We start from the raw sequence: 22636 nt of genomic DNA, 5'->3' as shown, positions 1-22636 counted from the left end.
GCATTAATGAAAATGCCTCGACGATCCTCTTCTTTCTGATATCCCCTGCTTCCATTCCCTACTCCTGTGAAAACAAAAACCAAACTGAACAACAATCTTGGTAACAAATATGTACTGCAAGCAAAACAAAAAGCCCACATTGGCTGTGCCCTAAAACTCATTCTGAAAAGTAGTTATCTTTTTGTAGAAAACGCTCGGGAAAAATGGAGGAAATGGGTGCATATGTGTGTGGGGAGTTCCATGGGATAAAGAGCTTATTCCAAGCTGTCTTCCCTCTCCAATAGACCACTCTTTTAATCATCTCTTAATCTCCTCCCCCAACTTGTCAGAGCTATCCAAGAAACTGCCCTCCTCTCTGGCCTGGCAGCCTCAACCTCCTCATCTCAGGGCTGAACTTTTTGCTACAGAGAACCCAATCTGCTATGGCCCTTGCAGCCCTTGTTTTTTGTTTTTTTTTAAAGGCACTGAACTCTTTCCCTATTCTCCCCTCCTCCTCCCCTTCCTGAAAATAGACAAAACATAAAAGCACCTACATTTGGTCAGGGAACTTCATGCACAGCTCAGTTTAATTCAGCATACTCTAATTAAGAATTTACTATTACTGTGCTAAGGACTGAGGAAAGAAAGAAGAGGGAAGGCGACTTTATATTCCAGCCCTGGGCACCCTGCATCGTGGGGAGATATAGGGAAACAAACTCCTTCTCTGTGAGTTGGTTTCCCCAGTGGGGAAAGAGGCTGATGATCCTCTAAGACTCTCCCCTCCCCTCCAGACACAGGCTGAGGAACCCCTGGTTCCTTCCAAAGGGAGAAGTCTGAGTAGTTCCACACCCTGGATGTCCCTGCCAGTGAAGACCCCTACCTGACAGGTCTGCAAGGCAGCCTGGCACAGGAGGATCCCCTGCCTGGGGGATCTTCCCAGTCTCTGAGGCAGTAACATCTCCTCCTCCCTTCCACCTCCCCTCCCTCTCATCCCTATCCCCCCTTCCCTTTCCCTCCCCACTCCCTCTCTCCTTTTCTTCCTCCCCTCAACCCCTGTTCTTTACCCTTTTCCCTCCCTTTCCTTCTTCTCTCCTCCCTCCTCTCTTCTCTTCCTCTCCTTTCTCCCTATCCCTTTCCCTTCGATCCCTCCTCTCCCTTTATTCCCTTTCCTCCCTCTTTCCTCCCTCTCTCCTTTTTCCTATACTGTCTCCTCCCCTTCTTCATCTTCTCTTCCTCTACTCCTCTTCTCTATCTCCCTCTTCTCCCAATGCTTTCTCTTCCTATCCTATCCCCCAATCCCTTCCCTCCTTCTTTCTCACCTTTCTCCTTTTCCTTCTATGCCCTTTCTTCCTTCCCTCCCCTCCCAATATTTCCCCCTATCCCTTCCCCTCCCCTCTTTTCTCTCCCTCCCTCTCCTTCCTTCCAGTCCCTCTCCTTTCCCTCCCCACCCCAGCCTCTCTCCTGTCCCTCCCCCTCCCTCCTTCCTCCCTCACCTCCTGTCCCTCCCATCTCCCCTTCCCCTCCCCATCTTTCCTCCCTCACCTCCTGTCCCTCTCCTCTCTCTCCCCTTCCCCTCCCCTCCCCCTCAGCCTCTCTCCTCCCCCTTTCCTCTCCCTCTTCTCCCCCCCCCCCCCCCCCGCGCTCCTCGCTGAGCTCCGGGCCGTGTGCGCAAGCGTGTCCATCCCAGAGCCAGCCCCTTCCCCGCTCGCCGCCGCCCGCCCGGGTACCCTCCGGCGCGGACTTTCCCAGTTTCCCCGGCCAGCTGCGGTCCGGGCCTGTCCCGGGCCCCGGAGCCGCTGCCGCCGCCTCCTCCACGCCGGGCCGCCCGGCGCCTAGCGGATCTGAGCGGCGTCCCCGCCTTGACCTGTCCGGCCGCCGGGTCCGCCCCGCCCAGAGGGTGAGTACCGCGGCCGAGGGGTGGGGAAGGCACGGGAGGGGAGGGGTCGGAGGGGTACCCTCGGGGCCCCGGGGGAGGGGTCGGGGGCCTAGGGCCAGGGGCCGCGGTTCGGGCAGGCTGGGAGGCGGCGTGGGGGAGGAGGGACGCCCCACAGCGGCCCGGCTCTGCATCGGGACTCCCCAGGGGTCGGCGGAGGGCTGTCCGCGGCAGGGGGCGGCCGCCGCCCGGCTGCACAAAGTTTCTTCGGTCCGGATGGAGGGCATCCCCCGGATCCCCGGAATCGGGTTGGCAGTGCCCACGCGCTCACTCGCCCTGAATGCCCGGGCTCCCGGGGTTCAAACAGAGGCAGAGTTCGAGCAGTGGCTTCATTGCTCCAGTGGCTGCTTCCCGCCCCCTCTGGTTTTGGGCGAGTTAGGCGTCCGGGTAGGCAAGGGGTCCCCCCTGGCAGAGGCTCGGGTCTGCCAACATGTCTGCCCGCTGCTTCCTCCTTCACTCCTGTGTTTTGGGCTCTTCTGCCCTCCCTTTAAGTTAAGGCTCTGCCGTGTGCCCTAAAAGTCTGGATTTGACCTGCATTTTGGACCTGAGAGCGGGAAGGGGAATGGTGATCGTGCCTCATGGCCACCCATGGTCAAGACTCAGGGACCTCTTCGGGATAGATAGTATTTGCAGGAGCCTGGTGTTCCCCTCCGCAGGGTTTACTGATGGTGCCAGAACTAGCAGGACTTTCGGGAAGGGAGGTCCTGAGGCTGAGTGTCCTCTTACTCTCCCCCGCTCAAAAAAAAAAAAAAACAACCCAGCAAAATTCTGGTTTCAGTAGAACGTTGAAGTCTGGGCCCAGAACTCTATCCTTAAGGTCTGAAGTTGTCTCTTTCATACTAAAGAGATCACCAGCTAGGTTGATTCTTGGTGGCCTTAAATGGGTTCTTTTCTCAGTGGGTCTGAGAGCTGTGGGACAGATCAAGGCTACCCCCTTTTGGATCTAAATAGTGACATCCGTCTGTGACATTGTCTCCCACACCCTCAATCCTGGCAGCAGCTGTTGCCCCGTGATGGACTTGGAGCCCAGGGCATCCCTGCTGTCATTTTGGGCAGAAACCCAGAAGTTCTTGTTTCCTGGAAATATACATATAATGATCCAGTCTGTGGGAGGCTGTGCAGGAGGTTAGTCTTTGAATCTCTTGCCCAGCACCACAGTATAAGTGAAATAAGCAGGTCCTTGGGGGCCTGGAGATACTGGTTCCAAGCGCTGTTGCCAGGTCCATTCTTGGAGTAGACTTCACAGCCCATCTCCAGAGCTGGCGGTGTGAAGGGAGGTCTTGAGATGCATGATATCCCCTGAAGTCATCGTGGACTTTTGATAAGAAGGGTCGGGAATGGCCAGGTCTCAGGAGTTGTTTCTGACCCAAGTACTGAAAGTTGCTAGTGGAAGGGAAAACAGTGTGAGGTGGGGGGAGGAAAGTCATAGGGCTTTGACCAGGCTGGTCTGAGGTAAGAAAAGCAGTGTAGGGATGTTTCAGTGTAAAGACTGAGTGACTTAGAGTCATTTATCCACTATGAAGGTGAGGGGGCACCCTTCACCCTGTGGATACCAGGGTCAGTGACTGACAAGCCTTTCTCCCCTCCTCTCCCATTCGCCTCCCATTCTACTCCTAGTTCCAAAGCTGAGATGACCTGCCCTCTACACTATATACTTTAAGACCTTGTTCCTGACAGTGGAGGGTCCTTTGGGCCTGCTTTTTTCATCAGAGGTGTGAATAATAATGATGATGATGCTGATCATTTATGTAGGGTTTTAAGGTTTGCCAAGGGCTTCACATTTGTGACCTCATTTGATCCTGACTACCCTGTGAGGTTAGGTACTGTTAGTAAGAGCTTGTGGTCGTTGAGTCATTTCAGTGTGTCCAACGTAAGAGGTACTGGAGTAGTTTGACATTTCCTTCTTCGGCTCATTTTACGGGTGAGGAACTGAGGCAAACAGGGTTAAGTGACTTGGTCATGGTCACACAGCTACAAAGTGTCTGAGGCTGGATTGGAACTCATGAAGATGAGGCTTCCTGATTCCAAGCCCAGTGCTCTATCCACTGTGCCACCTAGCTTTCCCAGTAAATGCCTGAGGTGGAATCAGAACTCAGGTCCTCATGACCCCAGGTTGGCCAGACTATCCACTAGGAAGCCCAAGGCTAGGGATGCTCCTAGATTACTACTTCTTTCCTTCTTTACTTGCCCTGTGGTGACCCAGCCTGTATGTATCCTAATCTCCTGCTGGTCCCAGCTTCCCCTGCTTGTCCTAGGCTCCAGTGAGGTCAGTCACCCAACTGAATCCTCAGGACTTTGTTTACAATGCCTGGGGTTTGATTATCCTCTTCCCTCCCCTCCACCTTGTCAGCCTCTCTTCCTTCCCTGTGTGACCTTGGGCAAGGACAATACGGCAACTGATATTTATATAACACTTTAAAGTCTGAAAAGCACTTTTATTTACATTTACTTGATTTTAACTTCTAGGCCTCAGCTTCTTCATCTGTAAAATTGAGGGGTGGAGTTAAGCTAGGTTACCTTTAAATTCCCTCCTAACTCAGAACCATGGTGGTGGTTAAGGATCTTTGCAGAAAGAGCACCTTAGAAGAAATGGGTGAAGTTTCTTGTGCCCTAGCCCCTTTGGTGTCAACTTTTGCCTCCCCAATTCTGTTCTCTGTGGTTGGCTGGCTGCCTAGTCACTTCCCCCTCCCTTGGAAACTTGACTGTCTCTGCTTTATCTTTTTCTCCAGCAGCTGTGGTGGCCCTGAGTGGGGCTGGGCAAGGCAGGGCAGTCTCTCTTGCACCCTTTAGAACTTCTTTGAGTGGGACTCCTGCCTACTACCCTAGGTGCCCTAGAGCTCTGACTCGAGGGATTGTTTTATTTTAGTTCTACATGTTGGATGGGACCCTAGATAGAGCTAATCTAGTTCAAACCCTCCCATTTTTCACATGAGGGAACTAGATTTCTTTAAAGAAAGTGAAGTGAAAGGGGAGACTAGAGGTGGTTTTAATCCTACTCTCTTAACTAGTTCTGAGACCTTGGGAAAGTCACTTCCCTTTGGCAGTTTTCTTCTTTATAAAATGGAGGGGTGGGAATATATGATCCCTTGAGGTCCTTTCCAGCTCTTGAGATTTTATGATTCTCTTTATGATTCTCTGATTAATCTGCCAAAAGTCACAGAGCCCCTTTGCTCGTTAGGAAAATAATACTATAGTTCTAGCTTGGAGGTAGAGTCATTTCAGTGTCCCAGGTCCAGGCCAAGGTAGATTGGAGTCTGGTTCAATCTGGACAATTGTACCACTAATAATTTATAATTTTATGTTACTTTATCTTTCAAAGTGCTTTTATATTCGTTATCTTGTTTGAACTTCACGACAGATCTATCCAAAGGGATTGAGGAGGAGGTGGTCATACTTTTATCCTTGAAAGACTGAGTTAGGGAAAATTTCCCAGGGCACTTAATACTTGGGGTTGTCTTTGCTGGGGCATTGCAGAAGTGGCTGATGGGAGTTCTGTGCTTCTGCTGTTTCTTTAGCTGATTGGCCCTGTGCCACTGAACTGGGGCCTGAAAGACTTGTGTATTCTGCCCCCCCCTTTAAAGAAAATTGTCCAGAATCTGTGCTCCAAGTGGGGTTTAGACCTCCCTCCCCCCCATCCTCATCCCCAGATCTGGTTCATAGCTTTAGGCTCCACTCACCACGTAAGTAGGGGCAGCTAGGTGGTGCAGTGAATAGAGTTCCAGGTGTGGAGTCAAAAAGACTCGTCTTCCTGAGTTCAAAATCCAGCCTCAGACACTTTCAAGCTGTGTGACCCTGGGCAAGTCACTTAGCTCTGTTTGTCACCATTGCCTCACCTGTAAAAAGAGATGGAGATGGCAAACCACAGCAATATCTTTGTCAAGAAAACCCCAAATGGGGTCAGGAAGAGTCAGACACGACTGAACAACAGCACCAAGTAACTAGCCAGCCTTTCCTCATTTCTCTCTGTAATCTTATTTTCCTCTTTCCTCGTTATCTTGGCTTGGTACCTGTGGTTTCTTCAACGAAGGTGCCCAGGATGTGTGTGAGTGTCTGATCTCAGGTGAAGTCTTATTCACTTGGCTGGTGGTCCCTCCGTGCCACTCCCCAGGACAATGTACAGAACTTCCCATCTCCTTCCTTCTTCTCGGATCTTGGGTTTGGCATCAAAGACTGCTTGAACAGTCACAGCCAATGATAAATCAGACTTCCACTTTTTATGTGACCTTGAAGAGGATGCTGGACATCCAGAGGCCTTAGTTTTATTCCCTTGCATCATCTTTAGCAGCTAGGTGACTCTTTAGGTAGAGCAGAGGGCCTAGAGTCTGAAAGACCTGAGTTCAAATTCAACCTCAGACATGCCTTAGCTCTGTGACCCTGGGCAAATCACTTAACCTCTGTCTGCCTCAATTTCCTTAATGGTAAAATGAGACTACTTATGAAGTGCTTAGCACATGCCTGGCTCTTAGTAGGTGCTCAATAAATGAGAATTTCCTCCCCTCCCTCCCTCCTACCAGTTCACCCATTGATAAATTTGAGTGTTTAGACTTTGGTCTGGAGTTTAAGTGTTGCCTTGGGTGATTTTGCAGTAGGTGGGGCTCCAAACATCTTACGTCCCAGGCTTTTTTCTTTGTCTCGAGTCTAAGAAGGATTGACTTCAAATCTGATCTGGGCCTAGCTAGTGGATTTCCATGCAGATGCTTACTTATGGGACCTTAAGTAAATTACCTATAAGACCTTAGGTAAGTCACTTTTATTCCACTGGCTTTCTCATCCATAAAATGAGAGGCTGGATTAGATAGTTGATCTTTAAAACCCTTTCCTGCTTTAAATCCTGTCATCCAAAGGAATTAAGTTGTGTTGTCCTCCCCGGCCAATATAAGGGGCTGAGTTAGGTTTTGAGCTGGGGCTATTAATTAGCTAGGCCCAGGGTACTCAACCTCCCAGCTTTAGCAGAGGGCCTGGCATAGAGCAGACACTTTACAAATATTTGTTTTAATTGGATTTTATATTAGATTCCATTTCTGGTTCATCAGGGAGAGAAGTGCTGGCGGATGGGAGGCATAATTCTAACCTCTCCTTCGGTTTTCCTACCAAGACCCACAGGACAAAGCCTCTTTTGCATTCTCAGAGAGGACATGCCAAAGCTAGGCTTGTGAAGTTTTTTGGGTGGGATGCCTTCCCCATGCTGCTTTCCTCACTGCCTCATTTCATTCTTGGGCACCCTGGGGTTTGGGGATATCCTTAGGGGTGGAGGATGGGAAGGGATAGGTTTGGGAGGCTGGTGACCTTGTGGGTATGGCTTCAAGAGGCCAAGGAGAATTTGGGAGCTATTCTCCTTTATGCAGGATGGGGAAGAGAGATGGCCTTTGCAGTATGGGGTAGCAATCCCCTTGATTTCCCTGAGCAAGTGGTATAGTATAAATTATAAGATTCTGCCTCTAAAGGGGAATACAAAGGCCTAAGGTTCAGTCCCAGTTAGTGTGTCCACCAGCCTGGCCCTAACGCTGGTGGCTCTGTGTGCCTGGGAACATCTGTGTCCCAAGTCTGCTTGGGTTTCTGCCAAGCATGTATAGTAAATTCGTAGAAATGTTATAATTGGGAGTGACCTTAGAGCACATCTGGTTTGACCCTTCCTCACTTCACAGATTAGGAAACCAGAACCAGCATTGTCTTCTCATATGTTCTAGTCTCCATCCCCTGAATCTCTTCCTGGAGGCCTCAATAACCTGAGCTCAGTCAGTTGGAATGTTAGCCCCTCTATCCATCGGGTAGGGCTCCCTTCCCTCCCTTCTTCCTTTCCTACTCCCCCCCACTGTGTCTCTCTTTCTCCTGGCTCCCCTCCTCCTTCTTCTCTCCCTTTTCCGCCCTCCTATAATTGCTTCCATCTGGCCAACCGACTCTGACGAAGGAAGCAGGGTTTCCAGGCTCTGCCTTCCCACACCACTGAATAGACCAATCCTCAAAACCATCAGAAACAGAATGGAAAGAGGGGTGGGAGAGATGGTTGCTCAGGTTTGAGCTCTGTCTCTGTGTGGAAATAGCAGATTTGGGGCCAAAGTAATAATAACTAACACTTATTTAGCACTTTAAGGTTTGCAAAGTTCTTTACATTTATTTTCTCAGTGAGTAGACACTGGTATTCTCATTTTACAGATGAAAAAACTAAGGCTGAGAGGTTAAGTGAGTTGCTCAGGATCACACAGCTAGAAAGTGTCTGAGGCAGGGTGTAAATTTAGGTCTTCCAGACTGCCAAATCTAGCACTCTCACTTCTGTGCTACCTAGTTGCCCCAGCTTTGAGGTGGCAATGGCCTGTGCCTCTGCCAGCATTAGGGTGGTTGCAGCTTTACTTCAGGAATGCCCTCTTTTAGGCCTGTCTGTCTTGGGTCAGAGGGGACTCGGCTGAGATCTGGTTGTTCCCACCTGAGTTTTGCTTGCTTGTTGGTGGCGAGTGTGGGGTTGTGGAAAGGATTACTGGGTAAGGAATTTGGGGATGAGGATTTAAATCCTGACTCCTCCTCCCCATGTGACCTTGGATAAATGATTTCTCCTACTTGGCACTCAGCTTTCTCATCAGTAAGATGAAGGGGCTGATTAGATGACTTTGAAGATCACTTCTTGCTTTAAATCCTGTCACCCAAAGGAATGAATTTATGACCTTCCTGTCCCACTATTACTCGACTCCCACTATGAAATTGAATTAGATGAGCATTTAGTAAGTGTCTGCTATGTGCAAAATGAGAGACCTAGGGTATGCACGTGCACAGATAAGTCAATGCAAATCTTAGCAAATGAGACTCTTTTAGTGACTGCGGCCTAGGCAAAGCTTCTTTGACTAGAAGTATGTTCAGGCTAGGAGGAGAAACTCCTGGTCTGTGCTTAGGTGTCAGCTAGATATGGATTAGGGAGCCATGTCCTAGGGCTCAGCAGTTGTTCCTATGGGATGGAGAGAGGCAAGGTGGTCTTGCCCCCTTCCTAGCCTGTCCCTGAGCTGTGGCTAATAGGCGCCCTGGCTGCACTGCAGAGGCTTAGTGATGGAAGGCCTTGGTACAAACAGAGACTCTGTGTATGTGCTGATGAGGTAGGTCTGTTCTGTTTCATACCTTTATCTTTATGGAACCCTAGCTTTGTGGGGGCGGCTGTTGCTGAGTGCTTTCCCAACGACTAGCAGGCTCATTTTAAGAGGCTTTAATTCAGGCCTATAGGGGCCTAAAAGAAGCATGTGCTAGAGATGAGGTTGGGGTGGAGGTAGGCTGTGCCCATCTTCCAGTATCTGGATTGGTTAGAATCCGATATTCCCATCACATCATAGCCTGATATTCAGGGCCTTTAACTTTCATCTCCAGCTTTGTTTCCTGCCTGTATACACCCTGTATTATGGTCAGACTGACTCATTACCTTTCTGCCTAACATGCTGTATATGTTCCTGCCTTGCTTTGCCTGGAATGCCTTTTTTCCTTTCTCCCTCGAAGAGCAAGTGGAGTGGGCACTTGGAACTCAGGGAAGAGGAGGAACATGGGAGGTAGTCTGCATCTTGACCCCTAATGGGTAAAGTTTCTAGAGACCTGAATTTTAACTTGGCTCTGCCACTAACCAGTTGTGTTATCCAAGGCAAATCTGTCTAGGCTTCAGTGAAGATCAGCCATTTCTGAGTTTCTTTCCAGCTGTAACATCCTCTGGTCCCATGAATCTCTGGGCTTAATTGACCATCCTAATGCCCTGGATGAATAAATTAAGTCCTGGAGACGTGAGGTGATTGACCAGAGATCATACATTTGGCTAGTAGTTCAGCGCTCTTAATAAATGACACTATCTCCTAATAATAAGTATTTGAAATTTTGAGAAGCTGAGCACACTATTTGGCTGATAGGGAGCCTGGCTTGTTGGGAGGCTGGGTTGATTATAGCATGCTATACAGCTCTGTGCCCTGCCCTGCTGGGTCCTGTCTCAGTCCTAGTCAGAAAGCTGAGGTAAAAGGTCAGGGAAGAAGTTACTAAGTAGGTTCCCTTTGAAGACAGAATCAGAGAATAGAGTTGGGAGGCACCTTAGAGGCAATCTAGTTCAATCCTCTCATTTTACAGATGAGTAAACAGGTCACACAAGAAGTAAGAGACAATACCAGTTTCTGAGATAGGGTTTGAATTCAGGTCTGTCTAACTGCTAAGTCCAGCACTCTTTCCCCTGTGCTGCCTAGCTGCCCCAGCCTTGGGGTAGCAGTGGCCAGTGTCTCTGCCAGCGTGGGGTGATGAGAGCTTCATGCGCGGATGCCCCTTTTAGGCATGTCTGTCTTGGGTCAGAGGGACTCAACTGAGTTCTGGATGCCCTACTTGAGTTTTCTTTGTGAGTATTCTTCCTCTGTGGCTGGTGGCAGGGTTCTCTGTCAGCTCCTCAAATACTTGAAGGTAGCTTTTGTGTTTTCCCTAAATCTTATCTTCTGCATGATCCCATTTTCCATGTGTCCAGACTTCCTTGTTGTCCTCCTATGGACATGCTCCATTTGGACTTACTGGGCAAAAGCAGTGCTTGGCTGGTTAGTATAGTAGAGAGTTAGATGATGTGGGTTTGAGCCTGGACTCTGCTATTTATTACCTGTGTGACCTTAGGGAAATCACTTAGCCTCTCTAGGCTTCAGTTTTTTCTTTCTTAAGATGAGGGAATTGGATTAGGTATTGTGTAAGGTTGCCGATTTCAGCTCAGTATCCTATGATCTTATCTAAAATAAAAGAAAGACAAGTCTCCAACTGTTCCCCTGAATCTCTTCTCAATTCAACTCAACTTAATTCAGCAATATTTATGGAGTGCCTTCTATGTGTAAGTCACTACTGGTTGTGTGACCCTGGGCAAGTCACTTAACTTCTGCCTCACTTTCCTCAACTGTAAAATGAGGATAATAATATTGTCTACCTTGAAGGGCTGTTGTGAGGATTAAATGAGATATTTATAAAGGGCTTGGCATGCTCTACGTAAATGTTTATTCTCTCCCTTGCGTCTTCCCTTGTTCTAGGCACTGGGTGTACAAAGATTTTAAAAACTGACATAGTCCTCAACCCTTGAGGAGCGTAGCTTTTCCTGGGGGCTGGGGGATGGACAGGTACACAGTTGACAATAATACAAGGTTCAAAAATGTTATGGGGGACATTCGATGGAAGCTTCACGTAGGAGATGATGTCTGAGCTGAGCCTCGAAGAAAGATTCTGAAAGGCAGAGAGATGAGAAAGGAAAGTGTACCAAGGGGGTACATGGAGGTGAGTTTTAAGTTCAGAGAATAGCTAATACTCCAGTTTGGTTGAAACATTGTATGTGAACGGGTAGTAATGTGGAAAAGTAAGTTGGGGCTCCAGGCTAAACACCTAGTTTCTTGAATAATCCTTGTGTAATCTATTTTGGGCCCTGCACCAAAAGCTGTGTCTTCAAGATAGAAGGTGGGGTCAGTGGACACTTCTGTGTATGGCTGTATGTGCGGGACAGATAACCCATCTTGGGTTCTGTGTTGGCGTCCCTCCAGATTCCTTTGCCTTTTACACATCAGAACCCACTCGTCTCCCAACAAACACACAGATACTCGATATTTCTCTCCCTGCCTACCCCCATCCCCATTCTGTTCTTTCTCTTTTTTTTCCTCCCCCTGTGTTTCATCTTCCAACTTGATCCACAGTCATCAGAGAGCTAAATTGCTCTAGAGCTTCAGTGTGTGAGAGGTTTGGTGCCCCCGAAAGAGGCAGAGCCATCTAGTGGACTCAGGAGGTGCCCAGGGTAAGGGTTGGCAACAGTTCCAGATGTTAGCTTCAGCTCTTTTCACATAGAATGTTTTCACTAACAGTTGTTTTGAGGGATGGGAAAAGATGTGTGTTATGGCTAATCCTTTGTTCTTCTCATCAGCCTGGTCAATTCTCTTGGTTATCTCTTAGAGAGGGGAGACAAAATCCTGCTCTGTCCACTTTGGGGATGAGCGGGGAGCTCTGGGGGACTCAGGAGAGGGCAGCCATTGTGACCAGAGGGAGCGGGTCTTACTCTCTAATGGCTCTTTCTTGTCTAGGCTTTAGCTATTCTGTGTAGCCATGTTAATGGTTACTAATTGTGTGGTTCTAGTGTTGTATGTTGCCTTTCCTTGGTTCTGGGTTGTGCCTTATGCCCATATATATGTCATCATGGCCATGTAAATCCAGGTTTGTGCTCAGATGTGTTTATTTTAGGCTATCAAACAGCAACTCAGCCTGGATTTTTCTCTCTTGAGTCTAAGTTTTGGGTGAAGGAGAGGTTGGGTCAATGCCCCTTGCCCTCCATGGGGGGTCTCCTTGATAAGGCCCCTCAGCTGTGCCAAGGGGAAACAGCTGCGCTGGCTGATTCTGGCTCTGTATGGATTTGATTTGACAACAAAGATCTCTGTGTTCCAGGCTTTTTACATAACTAGAGGGAGAGAGGGGTGGGGTGTGGGAGAGGCAGGGATGGGGACAGAGAGATACCAAGATGGGGGAAATCAGGGAGGGGGAGAGGGGGGAAGAGATTGATGAATAGGAAAGACAGATTGGGAAATGGTAAGAAACCGACTGGAGGGGAAAAAAAACCAGATGAGGAGGAATGGTGGAGACATAAGGGTGAGAAACTGAGAAAGCTATGACTCTTACTTTGTCCCCAGCAGCCCCACTTCCTGCTCTGGGTGGTTGGGCAGCTGTTCTGGGTCCTTGGTCTTTGCATTGCTTATATTTCAACTTCCTGTCTTATTAGACTTTCTTGTCTCTAGGCAGGCATGGAGAAGAGGCAGGCCCAGGAAGGAGGACTGGCAGATTTCCTTGAGCTCCTTTGCCCTGTTCTCTGGTCAGCCTTGAACATAGGATTGAAAAAGAAAAGAAGTGGCATATCTCTCCTTCTTTGGGCTGAAGGAAGGAATCCCTACGACTCACTCTTCTCTGTGCCTTTTCCCTTTCTCTGGTCCCCAGTTTCCACTCACTGGATTCCTACTTAACCTGAAGTTCCGGATAGAATTTCAGAGTTGGAAGGAAGCTTTAGTTCATGTAGTCCAGCTGCTCATTTGACAGGTGTGGGACCTGAAACTCAGAAAGGAGGAGTGACTTCATTTAGGTGGCAGAAGTTAGTATGTGCCTCCTGGCTCCCAGTCTTCTACCCCACAATCCCAAACCTTGATGCACTTCCCACTTAATGATCTGTGGTTCTGAGCTCTGTATTTGGTCCTGTGTAGTTCTAGCCTAATGATGCTCGGGGTCCCTGCCCTTAGGTAAGTTGCTAGGTCTTCTCTCTTTCTCATTTCCACCCTCTAATGGTATAAGACCCTCCCCCCCACCTGCACTCATCTTTTGGTCCTGTTCCCTAAACCCCAAGCACAATGAAGCTTTTCTTCTTGCCCTGCTACTATCTTTGCAACTGTCCAAATGGGAGAAGGGAGGTGAGGGAAAGAGTTCTCCTGAACAGCTGTATCCACAAACTTGCCAGTGAGAAGGAGAACTAGATTGGTTTGTTCCCTGGAGAGAGGGAGCCCTTAGTCTCTAGGGCCCCCAATCTTCTTCCCTCAGTTCCTATCCATTGCTCTTATGGGCAGGTGTTTGAAGGGGCTCAGAAACTGAACACAGTCTAAGAGGAAATGGCCTGGGATGGTTGTCAGGGATCCTCCCCTACTTTATAGGATGGAGCCTGCAGTCCTTCTGAAAACTTGAACTACTGACTTCTCTCTGTGTTGTCTTCTTCTTCCTCTTCTTCTTCTTCTTCTTTTTTTTTTTGCCGGGGGAGGGGGATGTGGAGTACAGATCAGAGATTTAGAGCTGAAAGGAATCTTGGAAATCATTTAATCCAACCTTCTCGTTTTGCAGGTGAGGAAACTGAGGTCCAAGAAAGTTAAGTGAATTGCCCCAGCTCACCCAGGGAAGTAAGTGGCTGAGCTGTGATTTTAATTCAGTTCTTTCAACTCCAAATTCAGTGCTCTCTCCACTCTTTTATAATACTCTTAGTTTTAAAATAGGACTGAGTCTTGTCCCCATTTCTTTCAGTAGTTAAGTTGATTTAGGTGGCTGTTAGGCTCTGAATCTGCACAGAACTCTGGGATGGAATATCTTCCTGAAGTCTGTGGCATTTATAGTTTGGAGGGGACAGGGGCAGGAGGTGATGGATATAGTCCTGAGCCCAGGGCAGGAGGGAAGAGACTAGTCTACTCCTCCAGTTTGCCTGTGGGTTGAGTCTGGCGTTGTGAGTGAAAGAGAACCCCAAAGGTCTCCTCTTTGGCACTGTCCCCATGAGGATCCAGGGCCTTTTGTCTGGGGGCATTGGACTGGGAGGTTGAGCTGGCTGACTTAGTGGGGTGGGGAACGGGAGAGGGGGCGGGGCCCAAACCTGTTCTCTGGCATCTAGCGTTTCGGCTGCATTCTCCAAACCTTATCTGGTCACAGCCCATAGGATGTCCTTACTTCCCCACCCCTGTTCTGAGGCCATTCCCTATCAGCCAAAGGAGAGCAGAGCTGGTGAAGGACAGAACTGTTAAGGTCTGTGTTGGTACCAAGGAAGTTTGGGGAATTTTGTTTGTTTGTTAGTTTGCTTGTGATCAAATGGGATGAATGTGTTTATGTGCAGGTGTAGTTGTGTATAAATAGCAACATGATTGTGTGTGAGGGGTGTCTGTGGGGGGGGGCGCTCAGAGGCATCTTCATCTTCCTGGTTCCCCTAATGGTTGCTTCTACCTGTCCAGGAGCCCTTTCATCCTCAGCCCCTCATCTGGGCCCTGCAGCCTAAGCCTTCTTTTGCATTCCTGGGAACCTTTCAGGGAGAAGAGTGGATGGAGGTCAGCAAAATGGGCAGGAACTCCGAGCTGGAGCCCTTTGAGATCCAGGCTCACCATAGGGCCCCTCTTCGGAAGTTTCTCAGAGCTTCCTTAGCTCATACACCTAAAGCAGCTTGGCTTGGCTGAGGTGGCTGGATCCCTTCTCTGGGGAGGTGGCTTTGGGGTATCTTTCCCTGTTTAAGATCTTTTAACCAGAACATCAGGCCTTCCTTCCACCCCAACTTTGGGAGGATGATAAGGTCCCTAGGCACTCAGACGTGTTGCCTTCTGTTGTACATGGCTCCCCTGCTGATTACTTCTGGGACCAGCAACCTGACAAACAGACTGGCTTTGGTAGAGGGAGTGAGAGCACTTGGAAAGCCAGACAGGAAAAAGCTTCAACAGCAGTGACTGGGAATACCTCATGTAGAGAGATGGGGGAAGGGAATTCTCTTCCAGAGGGGGCCCAGCTGGCTCCTGACACAGTAAGTCCTAGGGTGGGTGATAAAGTAAAGCGTCAGAGGCCCCTGCTGTTGATAGCTATGTGTTTGTATGTTTGCATGTGTGTGTGTGTGTGTGTGTGTGTGTGTGTGTGTGTGTGTGTATGCATGCATGAATGCAGAGGTGTGTACAGGGTCACCTACATGTGAGTTTGCAAGGAGCTGTGGTTTGTTGCTGTGTTTGTGTTATGTGTATTTGTATGTGTGGCCATGCAGGCAATGTAGGCTTTCAGACTCCTGAAGGATACGGAGATTGTGAATGTGTGCTACAGTTACCCAAAAATAACACTCAGAGATTTTCTAGGTATAAAGTGAAAGATTTATTACGTTCTTGCGAGAAGCGGGCATCTGCTTTGTCCGGCAGTCCGAGCAAAGTGAGGCAAGGGACAAAGGTCAGAACAAAGGTTATATAGTCCTAACGCAGAGACACCCACCCATCACTGGCTGTAAATTCCCATTGCACAGGAATTTCAGCCTTACAATCTAAAACGCGAAAATCTACCCCAGAAACAAGGAATCTCATTATAATACTACCAATCCTAGCTATTTTATCCTTATTTAGCATTAGCCATTACCTAATACTAATGTAACAGTACAGAGCCTGTGTTTTCTAGGAACTTGAAACTTGGGCCTATTCAGGCTAGTGTAACCAACCTTGAGTTTGTAACAGTCTACAAAACTGTTACACTCAGTCCATCTGAGAGATCTCACACTGTTTACGTTGTCTCACTCATGAATAACCTAGACGGATCTCCCTTTTCTCTTTCTTGGAGGGCTTGGTGAAGATTTGTGTCAGCCACCTTTCCTTGATTTATGCATTTCAGCCTTTTACCCCCTGCCAGGATCTGGAGGTGGAAGTGGAGCCTGTCCAAGAAGAGGGAGCTCCTCCTCTTATTTTGACACCAAGAAGTATATATAAAATGCGTAAAACCATTAAATGAGGCTTGTAGATAAGAGGCATTTATCCATCTACTCCCGTCCTCTGGAAGTGAAGCTAGTCACCCCAGGGAAAGGGCTCTTAAGAAACCTGGGCACTCTGTTTTCCTTCTCAGAGGGCCTCATTCCTCCTCTGCTGTTCTCTTCAAACTTAAGAGAGCTGCCACTTTTCCCTCACAACAAATGAACAGTGAGGGCTTTACCTTCTGACTGGCTAGCCTTACTCAGAGTTGCTGCCTTGGTGGCTTTGGAGCTGTGGAGCTATGTGAGCTGTGTGTCCTCTGAGTGTTTGTGGTTTTTTTTTTTTGGCTAGGCAGTGGGGTTAAGTGACTTGCCCAGGGTCACACAGCTAGTAAGTGTCAAGTGTCTGAGGTCGGATTTGAACTCAGGTCCTCCTGACTCCAGGGTTGGTGCTCTATCCACGTTGCCACCTAGCTACCCCAGTGTTTGTAGTTCTTCCTGAAGACAGTTGTAGATTCCTTATAACAAGCGGCTGGAGTCAGGTGACCTGGCTTCAAATCCTAATACTGCTGCTTAACAGCTGCGAAAAGTAGGCAAGTCACTTACATTCTCTGAGCCTCATTTTCCCTTCCTGTAAAATGGGAATAATGGTCAGGAAATCATATATTTAGAGCTTGAAGGATCGTTGGAGGCCACTGAGTCCAACTTAATAATTTTACAAATGAGCAAACTGAGGCACAGAGGGGTTAATGATTTGTCAAGGTCATACAGTTAGTAAGGAGACGAGGTAGGATTTGAACCTAGATCTTTCTGATTCTAGGTCCAGTTCTCTGTCCACTGCTCCAAGTCGCCTCTATGATATTTGTACCTACATAATAAAGTTGCTCTGAAGATCAAACTGGGTAATATATGTAATGGTAAACTGTAAAAAATTTTGTAAGCATTAGTTATTAATGAATGTGACTGTGTGAACTGGGAGAATCATTTGCCTGGGACAAAACTAGGCTTTAAGTTTTGATTGCTGGGCGGTGTCGGCTGGACAGAGTCCAGGGTAGACGTATGCTTTTTGGTATCAAAGAGATCCCATTAACTAGTTGGTGGTCTCCTTGTAAGTGTCAGAGGGGAGACCAGCTGTTTGGAGGTGGATTGCGATGGGGAACAGAAATGGGAAAATGTCGTGACTGTAGCCTTCTTTCCTAGTTTTGCATTGATTCTTGGGATGATCACTTGGTACTGACTGTAGATAGCCTAACTAGAAATCCAGTGACATTAGTGAGCTGACGATGGAACTCTTCATTCTGAGCCTTTCCTTAGAAAAATTGTAGGGGTCCTACGCTTGATGCAGGACTACCTTCTAGGGTAGACTAAGCCTCCTTCCCTGGGAAACCTCCTCCTTGGAGAAATGCAAATCAGGGTGGTTTGCTAATCTATTAGTAGGGGTTAATAATTTGCAGAACTGTTCCTGTAGGGAGAAGGAGGCAGCAGCAGTGCTTAACACACACAGTGCCTGACACAGAGTAGGTGCTTACTAAATGTTTATTGATTGATGGCCACAGGTACAGGGATTTGTCTTGTCTCTGGCAGCTCAGTTGCTTGGTAACTACTTTGGAGCTTCGGGACTCTGGTGTCTCTTGTCATTCAGCCAGGACTGCAGAGTCATAGATTTCTATAGGAGGTAGAAAAAAGCTTAAGCATGCCTGTCCCACTGTACCATTGGGTAAGACAAACATGGAGACCATTCCCTGTGGATGGTCCTCTGGTGCTAAGGGTAGCTTAACCTGTTTGGTGTTCTACCTAATGGCTGGGTGAGGAGTTATACCTTTGACTCCCTGAGGGCACTTGGAGAAGAGGATGGAGGGAAGAAATCCCAGGGTAGAAAAGGCCAAGCTTGGGCTGAAGGCCAGGTCATTGGGGCTCAGAAGGACAATGGGACCTGTACCTTATCTCTAGCCCTTGAGGTCAGTCTGGCACAGGGAGAGGAGGACAGGAGAGAGTGGTCCTAATGAGGAGTTGCAGGGGAAGGGAGCTAAGGATATACCTTCTCTGTCATTCCAGCGAGTTTGCTTTTTTGGGGAGGCAGGGTGTAGGAAATTGGGTATCTCCTACACAGGGTGCCAGACCATTCCAGGCCAGGTCAAGCAGACAGGTATCTGAGTCAGCATTCCCAGCACATACTTTGTTTTGGCTGTATTTACATCCTCCCTCCTTCCTGTCTCGCTGTCTTATCCATTCCTAGCTCAGCATTCTGTCCTGGTGAATGCCTCTACACCTCCCTGTTATTTTCAAATGATCCCTTGTAATGACTCAGGAAAAGGGTGGTGGGCAGTGCTTCTCCTTCCTGCTTGGAGGGGCAGCCCCTGAAGGTGAGGCCAGGGAATTTTGCCAACCCATCTTGTTCAGGAGCTTCCTTCTCCTTAAGGCCCTGTGGCCTAGAGGAAAATCTATGCTGATCTTGGAGTTTGGAGAGACTGGTTCAAATCCTACTGTGTGCCACCTCACTTCTTCAGTAAAATGGAAATTACTAATACCTGTTACAGATCTATTCTTAGAGTTTTGAGCATCAAATCGAATAACATGTATGAAGCCCTTTGCAAAGCTTCAAGAGCTATAGCATGTCAGCTCTATCTTTACATGGGTTAGGAAGATGAAGGCAAAGTAAGGGGCTCCCAAAGCCAGAGTCCTGAGTGTCCCAGGTGGTTTGTCTTTCTCCTTGTGGTCTTTGGCACAGGGGCATTGTTGTGACTTGTGCTCTCAGATTCTGGGGAGGAAGGAGGAAGGTTGTCAGTGAGCTAATTGCTAAATGCTATGACCTTTTCTCTCTACTAATCCTCCTTGACCTTTCTGAAGCTTTGGACAGGAAGGATATTTTCATTTCCCTTGGTTTCTGTTATATGGCTACTCACTCTTGACTTTTCTACCTGGCTGGCTTCTGTTCCGCTTCCTTTGCTGGTTCCTCATCCCTCTCCTGGCTTCTCTGTCTCCCAAAGTTCTGTCTTAGGCACTTTTTCCCCCCTCTCTCTTTTATTTTATTTTATTTTTTTGTCCCTTGATGAGCTCTTCCATTTCCATGGATTGTTTGACTATCGTCACTTTGCAGATGACTGTCAGATGCACTTACCCAGCCCTAATCTCTCCCCTGAACCAGAATCACGACTGCCTGCTGGACAACCTCCTAGAGAGATGTTCATTTCTGATTAACTATGTGTCAAGCAGACCTCATCTTGCCTCTTGAACCTGCTCCTCCTCCAACTTACTGATTCTCTTGTGAGAACCACCTTCCTTCTAGTCACCCAGATTTGCAGTCTTCAGTTTGACTTTGACTCCACTCTCCTTTTCACACCCCATCAATTCACTGTACCACCACACTGCTTGATCTGTAGCATGCCAGTGTCATAGTCCAGGCCCTGGATTGTACGTAGGATCATACTCTCCTAACTGATCCCTCTGTCTTCCCTCTTTATCCTCTTAGCCTACGCTTCACTCAGATGCCAAAATAATCTTCCTAAGGCGTGTGTCTGACCATGCCCCTTCCCTGCTCAGAAAGCTTCAGTGGCTCCCTCTTATTTCTAAATAAATATTTCTAAATAAAATCAGCAACTCCGCCTAGTATTTAAATAAACCCCTCCATAACCTGCCTTCAGCCTGCCTTTCCAGGCAAACTTATTTCAGAGTATTCCCTTTTGTACAGTCAGTATATGTTGTAGCTAAACTGGCACCTGTTAACTCTCTGCTGAGCTGAACATGCTACATTCTATCTCTGCATTTGCAGTGAATCATTCCCATTACGCCTTCGTTATTCCTTTTTTTCAGAATTCTTTTCTTCCTTTAAGATTTCCCTCCCCCGTGAAGATTTCCCTTACCTCTTCCCATACCTTATATTTTAGTTCTATGTGTATGCATGAATGAATGTATGTGTGTATACTCCTGGTGGGACACTTTGTATATGTTGTCCCTTCCAGAGGGCAGAGGTTGTCCTTTGTGTGTGTGTGTGTATATATCCTCAAAGCCTAGAAAGGTGCTCCTGCACACAGTAGGTGCAATAAATGTTTGCTAAATTGAAGGAAAGTACTCCCCATTTGCTATTTCATCTAAGAGTGGTGTGGAAGAACCCAGTACGTGGAATGGAACTCTAAGGCCTAAGGAAATTGAGAGCGGCTTTTGGCACAGTGGCAGGAGCTTTTATTAATGAATATATAATAACATAGATGGTTTTATTAATCAACTTACTGTACTCAAAGAGTGTTGATTTGGATCAATGTCAACCTACAAAGAGAGGACTCTAGTGGTATACCACAGTTTTCTGTCCTTGGTCATCTTCTAGTTGAAATTATATCAACAGCTTAGCTAAAGTAATAGGTGGGAAGGATGTTTCTAAAAGTTGTAGATGACACAGACTTGGAGACATTGCTGTGTATGACATGAGGTTTTTTAAAAGCTTTCAGGAGGCCAAAACAGTGAGGCTGAAACCAAGACAATGGAATTTAAGAGGAACAAATGTAAGATCCCGAACTTAGGAGATACAAAAAATAAATTGCATAATTACAGGAATGGGGAGGAATTTTTGTATATAATGGATGTTTAATAAATCTTTGTCAAATTGAATTGAAAGGCTGACCCAGGCATTTTAGTGGACTGTGAGCCAGTCATATTATGCAGCTGTCAAAAAAATTAATTTTTTTGTTGTTGTTCAGACATGTCTAACTCTTTGTGACCTCATTTGGGGTTTTCTTGGTAAAGATACTGGAGTGGTTTGCCATTTCCTTCTCCATCTTATTTTATAACTGAGGAAAATAGTTAAGTGACTTGCCCAGGGTCACATAGCTAGTAAGTGTCTGAGGCCATATTTGAACTCAGGAAGATGATAAAATCTTCCTGACTTTAGGCTCACTATCCACTGTGCTACCTAGCTGCCCAATTTTGTTAGGCTTCACTAACAGAAATACAAGGAAAGGAGATAGTCAAGAATCTTGTGCTGGTTAGACCACATCTAGTATGTTGTGTTCATTTCTTTAACCACATCTTTAGAGGGACATTGAAAGATAGCCACCATATATGGTTGAGGGAAAATGACCAGGATGGTGAAAGGTCAGGAAAACATGTCATAGAGCAAGCATTGAAAAAAATGGGGGTAGCTTAGGTTGGAAACGGGAAGATTTCATGGGAATATAATTGCTGTCTACAAATATTTGAAGAGGCAGGAGACTTATTTTATGTAGCTCTAAAATACAAAAAATAAATAAATAATTAAAAAATTCAAATAAGGAATGATCATACATAGATTATTAATTCCAAATTATTTAAAATTTTTTCTGAAGAAATAATAACAACAGGCTGCATCTTGATTAAAATTTTCCCCTTTGGACAGCCTATATTCACTCTGTTTAGGGAACTGGTATAGCCAGTTTCCACCCCATCTGGCCCGGAGGAGCTTTCTGATTCCCTTAGCTCTTTTGGCTTCTGTGTGGACAAGCTCTTTTTTTGTCTTCTTTCAGCTGAGACAAAGTGGGCATCTCTCAAGGGTTGTAGAGAGGTAGAAAGTGCCCTGGGCTCTGAGTTTGTCCACCTTATCAGCTTGGCGTGAGAAAAAATCTTGTGATCCTGTAGGATCTTGGACTAAGAACTGAAAAAGACATGAGAGCACAGCCCCTCTTTTTATCAATGAGGAAATTGAGACCCAGAGAAGTTAAGGGACTAGCCAGGATCATAGAACTAGTCTGAGGTAGGATTTGAATCCAGGTCTTTCTGACTCCAAAGGCCAGTCAGTCAGTCAACTAGCATTTATTAAGAGCCTACTATATTCCAGGCCCTGTGCTAAGCACTACAAAGAAATGCAAAAGACAGCCCCTCCCCTCGAGGAGCTCACCGTCTAGGGGAAACAACATACAAACAACTGTGTACAAACAAGATATAGACAGTATAAATTAGAGGTAGCCTCAGAGGGAAAGAACGCTAGCAGTAAATCAATAAAGACTTATTAAGTGCCTACCATGTGTCAGGCACTGTGCTAAGCACTGGGGATGCAAATACCAAAAAAGGAAGAAAGTCCCTGCCCTCCCAGAGCTTATAATTGAACTAAGACAGCATACAAAAGGAGATGCAAAAGGAAGGGAGAGGAAGAAGGTACCCCCCAGGCTTGGTGGTGTCTTGTTCCGGTCCATAAAGCAAACCCAGGCAGAGATAATTTTTTAGCACAGCAAGGCAGCAAGCTTTTGGAGTGTGGCCAGCTGCGGTTACAAATAGCTCGAAGCTTCTATAGGCAGGAGTGAATGACTTCTGTATAATGGCAAAAAATATGCTGATTGGGTACTCATATGAAGAAAGTACAAAAGTACAGTGTAAGTACGAAGGTACAAGGTGCTTCCAGACCACGTTGTCTGCAGGCTGGTTTCACACATGCCCAAAGGAAAAGCAAGGTTTAAACACGGAGTCACTTGGACTAACTTAGCACAGTGGAAAAGGCAGAGTAGTCCCAAAGTAGAGTAGTCAGGTGAGAAGGTGAGCCTTGAAGGAAGCCAGGGAAGCCAGTTCTCCATTCAGTATGCCTTAAAGAACTTCAGAAATATGAC

The 22636-nt window shown here is 47.1% G+C and overlaps 1 protein-coding gene across 2 annotated transcripts in view; it reads left to right on the top strand.

Annotated features, from left to right (window-relative positions):
* The first annotated feature begins 1793 nt into the window (after positions 1-1793).
* The window catches only part of ST3GAL4 (ST3 beta-galactoside alpha-2,3-sialyltransferase 4), a 42913-nt gene continuing 22070 nt past the window's right edge, over positions 1794-22636 (top strand). The window contains exon 1 of one of the 2 annotated variants that reach the window (XM_021000659.2): positions 1794-1876. The gene's annotated coding sequence lies outside the window, so the exon portion shown is untranslated. Of the gene's footprint in view, positions 1877-14322; positions 14399-22636 lie in introns of those variants that run through there. The other variant, XM_021000660.2, reaches the window with a different exon arrangement.

The sequence above is a fragment of the Phascolarctos cinereus genome, unplaced genomic scaffold, assembly GCF_003287225.1.
Source record: "Phascolarctos cinereus isolate Bilbo 61053 unplaced genomic scaffold, phaCin_HiC Scaffold_726;HRSCAF=1367, whole genome shotgun sequence".
NCBI classification, from domain to species: Eukaryota; Metazoa; Chordata; class Mammalia; order Diprotodontia; family Phascolarctidae; genus Phascolarctos; species Phascolarctos cinereus.
The sequence above is the reverse complement of the archived record's forward strand: the minus strand, read 5'-3'. Positions and strand labels throughout refer to the sequence as shown.